Source organism: Canis lupus, chromosome 35 (assembly GCF_011100685.1).
Source record: "Canis lupus familiaris isolate Mischka breed German Shepherd chromosome 35, alternate assembly UU_Cfam_GSD_1.0, whole genome shotgun sequence".
In the NCBI taxonomy this organism is placed as follows: domain Eukaryota; kingdom Metazoa; phylum Chordata; class Mammalia; order Carnivora; family Canidae; genus Canis; species Canis lupus.
Window position 1 is genome coordinate 7,669,268 of NC_049256.1, and position 13,901 is coordinate 7,683,168.

Genomic DNA, 13,901 nt, shown 5'->3' on the forward strand with positions numbered 1-13,901 from the left:
GAGTATGCCCTTTCTTGTTCCAATTTCCTTCTTTTTGGCTGGAATGTGAACATGATGGCTGGAGCTAAAGCAGCCTCATGAATAGTTAAAGAAGCAGCAAATTAGAAAGAGCCTGAGCATCTGTGGTTCCTATTCTAATTCTGGACCACCTTGCCAGACCCTAAAGTAAGAATAAAATACACAAAGTGTCTGGTTCAAGGTACAGTTATTTTTGTTGTTGTTGTTTTTAAATCACTTGCAACCAAATCCAATTCTAACTAATACATACACAAAAATAAAGAGCAAAGAATTAATTTCACATTGTTCTTTAAAGGATGGGAAGAACACTTATGCCATACAGTACTGCTTTCACTTTTGTCACTCTAAATTGACCCAGAAGCACATTCATTGGAGTTGTAAACAGCAACACTCATCATGTTCACACTCTTTAGTGCATTAGAGCTGTTTATGTACACAAGATGAAACTAAGGTTGTTATGTCCAGCCACCAATGTTTGCCTTTATGTTATCACCAAGAATAAAATAATGTCAAGTATGGAAGCAGTGATGATATCATAATATCAGAAAAGCTGAGGTTAGAAATAATGGAAGAATAAGTTTTCTCTAAAAACAACAACAACAACAACAAAACAACAAAAACACATGACCAACCAATCAAACAAACAAATAAACAGAACAGGGTTAGCATAAAATATTTGGATGGTAAAAGCCAGGTTTTACAATCTCAATTTCAAATACCTTCAGGAACAAACAATTTATTTGAACACAGTGTGATTTGAGACTACTGGAGTGGCAGGAGCTCATACTCAAAACCTGAGAGTCCATGCCCTGCCTGAACATATTTAGCTTTTCCTAAAACATACTTCTAGTCAAATAAAAACACGCTGGTGAGCTGGTCTTATGTCTGGACTACCAGTTTGTGCCTATGGTAAATTTTGATCCATTTTTGCTTTGAGATATAATAGACTATCATTGGGGCAAGACAGGCTCAAGCATCAAGGGGAGGAAGGCAGGATGGATAAACACAACTTCTGTCTGCATGATGACTTTTAGAGACTGAAATGCCTCACGAGAATCAGGAGTTATATCTAGAAAGGTTACCTTTGAATTGAGTATGAGATATGGAGGCTAAGGGAGTTATCCAGATCAGAAACCAAAACCCAAATACTAGACAGAAAGAAGAGACGTGCACAGCCAGGGCTGAGACCCAGAGATAGCTAATTTTAAAAACTAGGGTTTCAAACCCAAACAGTAAACTATCACTCTTTTTTTTTCCTTTCCAGGTTATTGATAATTGACATATGATACTGTGTAAGTTCAAGGTGTACAGTGTACATAGCCATAACTCTCCGAAGCATATGGTAAAAGTAACCCGTATTATATGCCACAATCAGGGGTAAGTTCAGGAAGACAATATGCAGAAAGCAAAGAGTGGCAGATAGTCATTCTTCCCATCTACCCACTCAAAAGTATAAGGCTCAAAAATAATTACATAAAATCAAGATTTATTAATAAAGCCTTAAGTTAATGACCTACTTGGCTGAAATCCCCTTTAATTTAAATACATGATATGATCTCAGAAATTATTAAGAATACATCTGATCCCTTCAATCTATACTTTGATTATTGACAAATATACATTATTTCATAGACTGTGGTTAAGATAGGCTACATGGTCCAACTCCCCATATGAAAAAACTGGCAATTCAGAAAATTAGAACACATTTTCCTATGATATTCTTTTTTCCAGGTGCAACACTGTATCTGAATTAATTATATATCTAGAAAAAATAGACAATTTCACTTGAGTTAGTAAAAGAACCAGAATATTAGAAGAAACTAAGAGAAACATAAACTAAAAAGAAGAGCTAGGAATGAATCACAAATCTTAGACTTTATCCTTATACTCTTTCCTTGTGAAGTACTTTTACTTGAGTGAAGGGATATAGTACACATGAAAAATTGCCAAAGAAGCTCAATATATAGGAATCAACACATTGACATCTAAGAAGAGGAAAGCATGGTTCAATAGCATTAGTCCAATTCCTCACATCTACATTGTGGGACAGATGGAGAAACAAATTGACATATAAAAGGTCACTGATTTTGATATTCCTAGGACAGAAATGATTCCAACTGGGAGTAAATCCACAAGCCACTGAAGTGTGAAGGGCTAATCCACTTTATTGCCTTCATCAAATATTTAGAAATGGTACAATACTCATTGGAAATAACTAAAAGGATAAGAAAGGAATTTTTCAGTTCTATAGTCTAAGTATGCACAAGCTAAATACTTTTTAAAAACATTGCCATTTTTTTCCCTATGAAAACAGAAGCCTTCTTAGTGGAACTTGGGACAAAGTTCATGGGACTATATATTTAAAAGATATTGCAAGTTTTCTGTATGCCTTTATATCGTAACATTAAAATCCCACTTAAATATTTTGCAGAATGGAAGAGGCTGATGATCACAGGCCAGTCATTTGGTCTGCTGGCCCAGTGACTGATTTTTTACATTAAGAATTTGATGTTAAAGATTTACATTAAAGATTCAGTTGCTGGCCTGAAACAGAATACCAGTGAGGCTTCCCGTATGCATTGCTTCCTTCCCCAAATTGTTTCAGAGATATGGATTTTAAAAAGTCAACTAAATTGTATGTGGCTATTTTTAGAATAATTAAGGATAAAGCCTTCAGTATGTGAGGTTGATCACTAGAATAAGAGTTACTTTGGGATCCATTCCAAATACAATGAAATAATGCATTAAGCAGAAAGCTTCAAAATAAGAAACTTCTTTTTAATATTCTTATAATTCTGCACAACAAAACATGAAGTTCAAAGAATCCAGCCAGGATAAAACTGGTTCAACTGGATACTAGAGGTTATGATACAAAACAGTAGTCATCACAAATTAATACAGCTTTGCTCCTCAGGTACTATATTTCTTTTTCAGAACATTGGATGTCCTTTAAAGATTTTATTGATAAGGGGCAAAATAACTACACAAGACAGAACTATTGAAAGATAATCTATATTCTCTAAAGAAACTAAAAGGTATTATGAACAAGTTATAACACATAAACTGCACTTACTTTTCCCCTCAGTCCAGGTTATGGTTCCTATCAGCTGCTGGAATCCCTAAGCAATGGACAAACAATCAGAATTACGTGCTTTGTTTTGTTTTTATTGGTTAAGATGGCAAAAAATTGGCTGGTGTTGAAAGCACAATAGATTTGAAATAATAATGTCCAAGTTAGAGTCACAGCTGGGCCACCTTTGGCTGGGCAGCCTTGGACAATTCATTTTATTTATTTTGTCTTGAGTTCCTTTTCTATAGGCTGAAGAATTTAGACAGATTATCTCTAAATGCTTTTCAAGGTCTGACAGTACGTAGTATGACTATATGTAGATATTTTTCCTTTAGGAATTCCTAGAAGGTAAAAAAAAGGGGGGGGGGGACTTCCTGGAAGGTTTTATTGTCCTTTTGTTATAATACCTATTGAAAACACCACTGCTTTCTCCTTCAGGGTCCTTCCTATGAGATTCGTAAGTCTAGGAGTAATCAGATTCCTTTGCTGGTAATTAGTTCCGAAAAGGGCATGTGACTCAAGTTGGGAATATTGAAATCAAGAGCTCTGGGAAAGTCCATTCATATTTTTCTGATAAAACTTATGCTTTCTTTCCCTGGACCTGGTGGGCTGCAGAATGTCAAATCTGAAATGTTATTATCTCTCTACCACTCCAGAGGTGACATCAATGTTTTGAGAAAGACTGGGTCAAAGGATTGCCAGGAAAAATGGACCCAGAAGCCAGGATGAAGTTAGCACTGAAGCTGACCCTACTCTGTACTTCCAATTACATGAGTCAACACATTTGCTTTAACCATTTGGCGTTGGTGCTCTCTGGTTCCAGCCAACAGACTTTGGCAATTTTCATTTCATTGTAGTTGAAATATTCATTCATGCTAGTCTTTCCGCTGCACTCAAGCAGCATGCTGTGGAAGAAGTATTAAGAGTGACTCACCTGCAATGTATCCACTTGATCTAGAATCTCAGTACTGGAAAGAACCTAAGCTGTGAAGTTTTTATGTAGATAAATTACATTTAATACATGTGTCATGAACAAATAAGAAAAAGTAATATTAGCAGCTAACATTTATAGAGTGGTTACTACTTGCCAAAACACACAAGGGAATTGTTCCTTTTAGATGTTCATGACCCAGTCAGATGCTACCATGATTATTCCCACTGATCAAATAAAGTGAGAAATTAAGTAACTTACCCAGGAGCACTCATAGGATTTCAATCAACTCACCCAATTTCAGAACCTGACCTCTCTATTTTAGGTTTTATTTATTCATTTTTTTCCTGATTCAGATTTATTTGTACAAATAGCACAGAAGGACACCAGTCCTATGCAGACGGAAGGCCAGGGGTCACAGCAGTGCTTCCATCTTCACATTGGCTAACAGAAGCCTCTATGCTGGAGCCTTCGTGGGAGCCTGGGCACCTTTGGGAGCCAGAGTCTGAGTGGCAGCTGAAGCCTGGGCTTTGGTTTGAGCTTTGCCCTTGGCCTTTGGCTGGCAGAGCCTGAGACTGTTGGCAATGTAGGCATGCGCAAGTGTCTCAAGCTTGAGATAAGAGATGTAGGCAAGTTGATTGAGCTGGTGGCTGCCACCCTTTGGGATCTTGGGCTTGACCTGATTGGACTTGACAAAAACCTGGAAAGCCTCGGCCCATGCACTTGTGGCCTTGATGTTCTTGGCCTGCATCTTCTTTAGGCCCTTCTTGTGCTTCTTGGCAAAGCACATGTTCCTCAAGAACTTAGGGTCCACCCCCTTAACAGATTCTTATCTTTGTGATTGGGGTATCTTGATGCTGCTTTTGTGCCGTTTTCATGACTGGTTGTGTGTGGTGTGGTTCTAGGTCTTGGCCATGTCTGTACCAAAGCCATAGCTCCTGAGTACGTAGGACCAGCCTAGTTTCCTATTTTTGATTTCAGCTACTTCAGATGTTTTCTGGTTCAGTGCTACTCAAAAAGGTCCAACTATAAGTCTAAAAACCATCTGCACCATTTAACTGAGCTGATTTTTTTTTTTTTTGATAGCAAGGCTTTCCCAGTGAAGAAAGCATACATTCTATCTGAACAAAGGTTGATTTTCCTCAGGAAATAAGTTGCCAACATCTCACCAACAATGCAATGTTTGGAAGGGTGTGCTAGTTCAGTTCATTGTGTAAAAGGAAACTCTCTTACTATATGATGATCACATATTGAGAGAGTGTGTATAATGGTATACAACTTTCTTCTTGCTATTCCTTTCAAGTTGCTGTTCAGCTCATAAGGAACTTAGTTGAGGTTTCCCTATCTCTCTCTTGCATCCCCTTCTGTCCTCACCTCACCACCCCAAACAGTCCTCAGTGCTTCCTCAACTCTGTTCACCTTTTCCAGGCTCCAGCTCTATCCTACGTAAGCCTCACTGGGTTCCCAAAGTTCTGAGCATTGCTCCTGGCTCTAAGGCTAGGTCCTTACTGTGCTTTGGGAGAGGAGGCCTGAGGTCTTTCAGATTCCTCAGAGTAGAGCTTCTGCAGAAAAAAAAAATAAATAAAACACATCCCTTTTAGCCAATATTGGCCACTTCCTATGGAATAGCTTCAGGTGTTATTCTCTTAATTAAGAAAGTCCTGTTCTGCCCCAAAGGAAAAAGGAGAGGTTGAAAAGGAATAAAAATTATACTCTACCAAATAAACACCCTCTGGTTGTATTTATTTTTTTTCACATGTTGAAGAATATGGAAAATTATAACCTCCTTGAATGGCATTTGGAACCCACTATTCTTGATCAAGCACCCATCTGTCAGACATTAACGCAAAATTGATCTTTGATGCACACAGCACATACAGGGTAAGAGGAGAACATAATGGGTCTTTTTAAAAAATGAAGAGAAGATATTGCCTTCCTCATTCTTTAGGGCTTCTGACTCTTAAGTCAATTGCTATCTGGTGGATCCATCAATTGAATGAAAAATTTTCTGTTTGTGTATATTTTCTGGAGGAAGAGTAGTTTCTGACTCCAGGTAGGTTGATGACACATTCCTGATCTGTTTGCCCAATGCAGAGAGAGAAGTCAACTATGTAGTTAGCATATTTTTCTTCTTCCACTTTTGGGTATGTGGAAAAATATATATTTAATCACATTTTTATAAAAATAAGACAAATTAATAAACATTTTTTGTGGCACAACCATGAAAATCCATGCCATGGTGTCAGGCTATGCTTATGTCTTCTCAGCCATCTCAAAATACCCTTCACCCCTAATGGAGGAAAAAAGTAAATGTACGTCTTATTCTATGTAAGTCAATAAAGGAAGGTGACAGATTTGAACTTCATTTGGCAATGGTTAAATGGAGAGGACATGTAACTTAAGACAAAATAAAACTTGAAGGCAATGCCAATTTGGAATTTAAATTTTTCTGTCTTGAGACAATTTGGATATCTGCAGGAGATGAATTTTTTCTACAAACTGAAAGAAATCTCTTAATTTTTCAGTAATGATGGACATGTTGTCACATGTCTGTTCTTAGCTTTCAACTTTTACTTTGTTTCTCCTCTGGAACTTAGATCACTTATGAAAATACAGTAGTATAGACTTTCATTTGTACTTTGCAAACAAATAAGAAAATTAGCTTGTACTACATTCAACTATACTTTTCAAGAGAGAAAGAGGGAAGTATGCAACAAATCTAAATTGAACTAAAAACTATGCTATTTTTGTAGATGTGAGGTTAGGTAGTTATCATTTAAGGATTTTTTATGTTTATTTGGAAAGTCTTGTATCTTAATAGAGACTTTTGCAAATAAGCACATTGGATTAAATACCAATTAGCTCATAAAGTAAGCCCTAAACAGTTAAAACCATATGCCTTCTTTGCTACGAGTCTTAGATACCAAGAGCTCAACTAAGTTATTCTGAATGCTTCTCAGTGGTCACCCCTGACATTTTCTGACATGCTTCCCAGAACTCAGGGACTAAGGAACATCTGGTGCCACATTTATGATTTATCATTACATAAACCAAAGATACTGAGAGTGCCCACATGAAAGAAGCACACAGTAAACAAGTTTAATTTCAATAATAATCAGTCTTTGATTTGTGCTGTTAACTTTTCAAAGAATTTTCATAAGCAAATAACATGAAATTACATTTAAACATCACTTTATCATCTCCAGGACCCATTTACATGATTTATTTCATTTGTCTTTCACAAGAATTCTGTAGAATAGATGGGACAGGAATCATATCCACATTTTTCAGATGAGAAAACCTAGAGTCGAAAAAGTGAAGGGATCTGGGTCACACAACTAGTAAGGAGTGATGTTACAAGTTCTCTGGTGCTCTTTTCACCATGCCTTGATGTAACTCCAATTTAATTACTCCTGTTGATCTTACAATTGTCTTTCCAGACAATTAGAGGTGATACTATGATAAATATCATAATTATATCAATATAATAGTTATAATGTTGTCTCAGGTTGGATAGTAGTTTCTTTAAGGAGCTACTTCTGTATTTCAAAGAAAAAGAAGTCATGTCTCATTTGAGCTTTCTGGGTATACTGTGCTCCTAGACCTGAAGGAAGGAAGGAAGGAAGGAAGGAAGAAAGAAAGAAAGAAAGAAAGAAAGAAAGAAAGAAAGAAAGAAAGAAAGAAAGAAAGGAAAAAAGAAAGAAAAAAAAGAAAAAAGAAAAGAAAAAAGAAAAGAAAAGAAAAAAGAAAGAAAAGAAAAGAAAGAAAAAAGAAAAGAAAAGAAAAGAAAAGAAAAGAAAAGAAAAGAAAAGAAAAGAAAAGAAAAGAAAAGAAAAGAAAAGAAAAAAAGAAGCTTTTAAGAGTGGAGAATGTGGAGAGGAAGAGCACTGAATGGTAGAGTCTAAGACCAGCTGGGGGTGGATCCATACCCAGCTAATTATGTGGCCTTGGTAAAATCACTAGGAATGGGTGCTAGCTTTGTGGACAGGGTGCCAAATACTGATAGGTAAGATTCCTCACACAATGTTCTTAAAAATCTGTCTTCTGAATGGGGGGAAAAATTCACTAACTCTCTCAGGGCACCATAACAGAAAATTACAATCGGGATTTATGGCTCCAAGACCTGCATTCTCATGATTTTGTTGACTGCAATGACCTTTAAAAGTCCCTTTCAACTCCCAAATTCCAAGTCTACTTTGATATTATAGAGGTTCACTATCAAATCAAACTCCCAGTTGATTTCATTCCCCTATGGTTCTTTGACAATTTGAAAATTTGAAGTTTAAATTTGAGGGATGCCTGGGTGGCTCAGTGGTTGAGCATCTGTTTTGGCTCAGGGTGTGATCCCAGGGTCCTGGGATTGAGTCCCACATCGGGCTCCCTGGAGGAAGCCTACTTCTCCCTCTGCTTATGTCTCTGCCTCTCTCTGTGCGTCTTTTATGAATAAATAAAAATTAAAAAATTACTTTTCTCTCTCCTGTTCATATTGATTGCTTTCTATTACTCTGTCCTCCAGGTCACTGATCTGTTCTTCCACTTCCTCTATCCTATTATTTATCCCCTCTAGTGTATTTTTAATTTCAGTTACTGAGATTTTCATCTCTGATTGGTTCTTTTTTATGTTTTCTATCTCTATTTTTAAGGGTATCTCTGAGATTCTCTATTTTTTTCTCAAGTCCAATGAGTATCTTTATGATCATTACTTTAAATTTTCTATCGGGTATACTACTTATCTCCATTTCCTTGAGATATCCTGCTTGAACTTGTCCAGTTCTTTCATTTGTAACATATTCCTCTGTCTTTTTATTTTGTCTAACACTCTATATCTGTTTCTATGTGTTAGGGATGTTAGCTATGCCTTTTGCTTTTGAAAGTAATGGCCTTATGAAGAAGAGGTCCTATAGTGCCCTGCAATGCAATGTCCTTTGTTCATCAGAACCTGGCCCTTCTGGAGTGTCTCCTATGTGGGGTGTGTGTACTTTACTGTAGTAACTGAGCTGTACTTGCCTTCAGTCCAGTCATATGCAATGGCTCTTTTTGCATGTTGTGGGCAGGGCTTAGTCCCTGTGTTGTCAGTGGGTCAGTCTGGGGCCACACTGGGCTTAAGTTGAGTCAGACCAGGCATTTGCAGAGATGAAGTAGCACCAAACTGCAGGGCATTTTCCCTGTGTAGTGCCCTGAGAAGCTTTTGTCCGTAGGTGGAGCCTCCAGTCAAACTAGTGTTTGCTCCCAGTCCACTACTGGAGACTCAGTCTGATAGTCATATGTAGTTATCTGTCCCTCTCCATGGGGCAGAAGTCAGGTCACTATAGAGTGGTGCTGGCCCCTGTTAGGGCTGCTTGCTCGCTACCAGGCTTGTGGCACTGCTTTGGATAGGTTCCAGCCCAGAGCATATTGGATGGGGCAGGGCATGTAGTATTTACAAGGTTTTTTGCTGGTCCACTGCAGGCGGGGGGGGGACCTGTAGCCATTGGGACCCAGGCAGGTCAGGTTGAAGGGGGCAGATCTATAAAAGTACATGGGGGTGAGGCAGCAGTGTTAAGTTTTGGTGGGTCTGCTATGGGAGGGGACCTGTCCAGGGGAGAAGCAGGTCTACAAGGGAATGTAGGAATAGAGCAAACCATTAGTAAGTTAGGTAGTGAGTGTTGGCACTCTGCTGGTTCCTGCAGATGTCCATGTGTTTACGTTTGGGGCAGGGGAGGGAAATGGCATCCACCAACTCCTTGTTCCTGGAGAAATCTCCCAAAATCCCCTCCAGCACATGCTCTAAGATTAGTAAACAAATCTCCATCTCATATACCCCAGGCACTTTTAAAACTGTTGCTTCTAAAAATAAAAATAAATAAATAAATAAATAAATAAATAAAACTGTTGCTTCTAAGTTGTATCTCTGCGGGGCTGTTTGTTGTCTCTTGAAGGGAAGTGGGGATTCAGTATTCTCTTGCCCTCCTAACTCTCCCAGAGCCATGCCTGCTGATTTTTAAAGTTCTAGGTGTTAAAGCTCTGCTGATTGTAAGAACTCAGTAAATTTATCCCTTTTGGCTTCCAAAGTCAAATATTATGGGGATTTGTCTTTCCTGTGTAGGTCCCTCATTTGGGCTTCATGGTGTGAAAGTCTGTTTCTCTTCCTTCTCTGTGCCTGTGCCATCCGTCCTTCCTGTGGACTGTTCCACTGGTCCATTTAGCTTCTAATCATGTCTCTGCACTTCCTACGTTCTTTAATGTGGTCTCTTTTACACATTTATCTGTAGAGAGTTCTGCCAGTCTTTGGGTCATTTTTTAGGTTATTTACACTGTTGTGGTTATTATCTAGTTGTATTCATGGGACAAGGTGAGCTTGGACAAGGGTCGTCCTACTAGTCTATCTTCCCCAGAAGTCTCACAAGTCACCCTAATAAAAGCTTTTTCAGCTGGCATACAGCCTTTAAGAATTGTAATTAACCCACACTTAATTTTGCTAGAAATCAAGTAGTTTGGCTCCTTTTTGGAGAAATTTCTACTCATCAATGAAAGGAAGAATGTAGAATCTCCCTGGAAAGGAATTTATACCTCTAAGAATCACTACTCCAGAAGTTGATAAAATTTAAACTACTGAATTTGACAGATTATCTAAAGTGTTCTCATCTAACCATTATGTCATTTTGTATAAAATCTAGATGTGCAGTATTTAAAACTAAAGAAGACTTTTCAGATCATGTAATCAAGCCCCTATTATCTCCAGACCTGAAACAGAAGTCCAAATTAGAGATTTGCTTCAACATCTAACTAAACAAGGAGTCCTCAAATCATAGTATAGAGCCTGAGGGAGCCTGTTGTTTTCTGTGTTCATGGGCAGAGATAGTCAGGATGGAAATTTCCAGAGTCTTAGTCATCATACTAAGAATAATCTATGAAAACACATACTCTGCATACCTGAGGCTTGAGTCTCAAATTCCTATTTGATTTTCTATCCTGGGAAACTAAGCTAAATAATAGGTAAGCCTAAAAAACTATATTTACCCCATCATCTTAAGGCATAGACTGCAAGCCAACTATACAGTCTATTCCTTGTTCTCTCTCAAGAGAGAACCTTGGACTTGCCTTCTAGATCTTTTCTTTCTTGCTGTGGAGAAAGAAGGATGCAAAAAGACAAGACCAGTGATGGAAAATGATCCCTTCCTCCTCAAACTAGAGACCAGCTGGCCTAAGTTCCTACACCCATTTCCCCCTTATCTGGGTACCCCTTTAATTTGGTTTCCAAGTATAATGATACTTCTTAAGGTAAAGACCCACACAAGATGGTGGCATCACATCAACTATATGGGAGAAAATATCTAGAAATTATGTTCTATAGAATGTAGCTGGGAAAAATGATGCCAATGACCAAACACCTGTAGGAATCCTACATCTCATAGAAGCTTGTGTTATACGCTCATGACTACAGATCAGGTAATTGATGCCCAGATGGTGAATAAGCTCCATCTATGGGGAGAATGAAAGATGAAGAGAGAAGGAAAAACTAAATCCACTGAATGCTCACCAAAAATAAACTGAATTTATTTTGGAAATCTCCAAATCAATTTGAATTGACTGTTTGGTTTTTTCCATTCATAAGAACTAAGGGCTCCTTAGCTCAGTAATAGAGAAAAATATTTTTCAGTTTTTTTGCACACTTATGTGTCTAAAAGTGAAATGAATTTCCCTAAACAATCAACTTTTTTCAGTGCCCATTATGTGCTAGGTGTTCTGTTGTATGCTTAAAATTGTCTCACAAAACAAATTTTTCTGAAATAGATAACAAAAAGAGAAAGTGCAGGATAAACATATTATAAAACTTAAATTGATTTTAAATCTGAGCAAATTTTAATGTGTTTAATTAAACTATTATATTTCTTCTGTGAATTATATATTAATATTCTTTGTCTATTATTGGTTGTTTGTATTTTAGTTACCAGTGTGACTCTGTATTTATTATAGTTATTAATTCCTTTACTGTTATTTATGTTCTTCTAATTATAATTTGTCATTTAACTTTTAAAATACCTTTTTAATAGAGGAGATATTAATTTTATGGGTTAATATCTATAAACTTTTTGTGTTTTGTTTTAAAGGCCTTCCTCACTTCTGTTACAAAAAAATTCTGTAATAATTTATAGTTTTGATTTTAACATTTAGGACTTTGCATCTGAAATTTACTTTGATTATAGTGTGGGATAGAAATTTTGTTTTTTTTCACCAAATGTATAGCCAAGTGTTCCGACACAATTTTTTCTATTTTTTTTCTTCTTTCTCTGTTCATTTGGAGTGACATTGTCCTCACACACCAAATTTCCAGATGGACACATGCTGTATTTTTATCTAATGTTCTGTTTTTCTTTTCCATTGATCTATTTACACTGTCTCATGCCATATGAGCAGTTCTCATTGTTCTTCTCTTTTAGAATTTTTATAGTTATTCCTGTTTATTTACTTTGCAGATGATTTTGTTTTAGCATCTAGGTGATTTTTATTTTCTTATTTACATTTTCTCTATTTCTTTAAATTATTGTGTGTAATTTTTATAACCTAAAAATTATATTTCAGAATTTTTGTTTTTATAAGGGATACACTATTTTATTTTTTATTTTTATTTTTTTGGGATATGCTATTTTAAACACAAAATAAATAAAACATTTCTGGATACAGCTTTGCTTTCCTTAATCACCTAGTTTGACATACATACCCTGGTGCTAATTTCAGAGGATTTCTTTTTTTGACAACTTCTATACCATTGACATAAAAGATAATACTAAGGAACACTGCAAGACAAGCATAGCATAGTAACACGTGAATTTTGACGTACAAGACCTAGACTCGAGCTTATTTGACAATGAATAAGCCAAATGTTTTTGGGGAGTTTTGTTTTGTTTGGGTTTGGTTTTGGTTTTAAGATGTATGCATGTATTTTTAGCGAACTAGAGGTGACGTATAACCTACAAATTTCAGGTATACAGCATAATGATTTGATATTTGTGTACATTGCAAAGTTATCACCACAATAAGTCTAGTTGACATCTACCACCATACATAGTTACCATTATTTTCTTGTGATAAGAACTTTTAAGATTTACTTTCTTAGCAACTTCTGAATATACAATACAGTATATTTAACTTCTGAATATACAATACAGTATTTTTAACTACTGTCACCATGCTGTACATTACATGCCCATGACTTATTATTTTATGGCTGGAAGTTTGTACTGTTTGACTCCTTTTGCCCATTTTACTCCCTCTCTCAGCAACCACAAATTTGTTTTCTGTATCTATAAGCTTGGTTTTTTTACTTTCTTTGTTTATTTTGTCTTTATAGATTTAAAATATAAGTGAGAATATATGGTATTTGTCTTCCTCTGTCTGACTTATTTAATTTAGTATAATACCCTCAAAGTCCATTCATGTTTTTTTCAAAATGGCAAGATTTTATTCTTTTTTTATGGCTGAATAGGTACTCCATGAGAGACACAGAGAGAGAGGCAGAGGGATGAGTATTGTACACTGTATTCTTCTTTTTCTTCAAATTTTATTTAAATTCTAGTTAGTCAACATAGAGTGCAATGTTGGTTTCAGGAGTAGAATTGTATTCTTACAATAAATTAAACTAGAGGAAACAAAATGTTAAGAAAATCATAAAAAAGAGAAAACACATTTACCGTACTGTATTATTAAAACTCTATGTACAAGTGCACCCACACAGTTCAAACCTGTATCGTTCAAGTATCAACAATAGTGTTCCACTTTCTTTGGATAAATACCCAGAAGTGAAGTTGCTGGATCATATGGTAGTTTTATTTTTAATTTTTTGGGGAACCCCCATACTATTTTCCATAGTAGTTGTAGCAATTTACATTTCTATCAACAGTG

The 13,901-nt window shown here is 36.4% G+C and overlaps 1 pseudogene; it reads right to left on the reverse strand.

Moving 5' to 3' along the window:
• Positions 1-4,476: 4,476 nt before the first annotated feature.
• Positions 4,477-4,935, reverse strand: LOC100855639 (annotated as a pseudogene).
• Between the last annotated feature and the right edge of the window lie 8,966 nt (positions 4,936-13,901).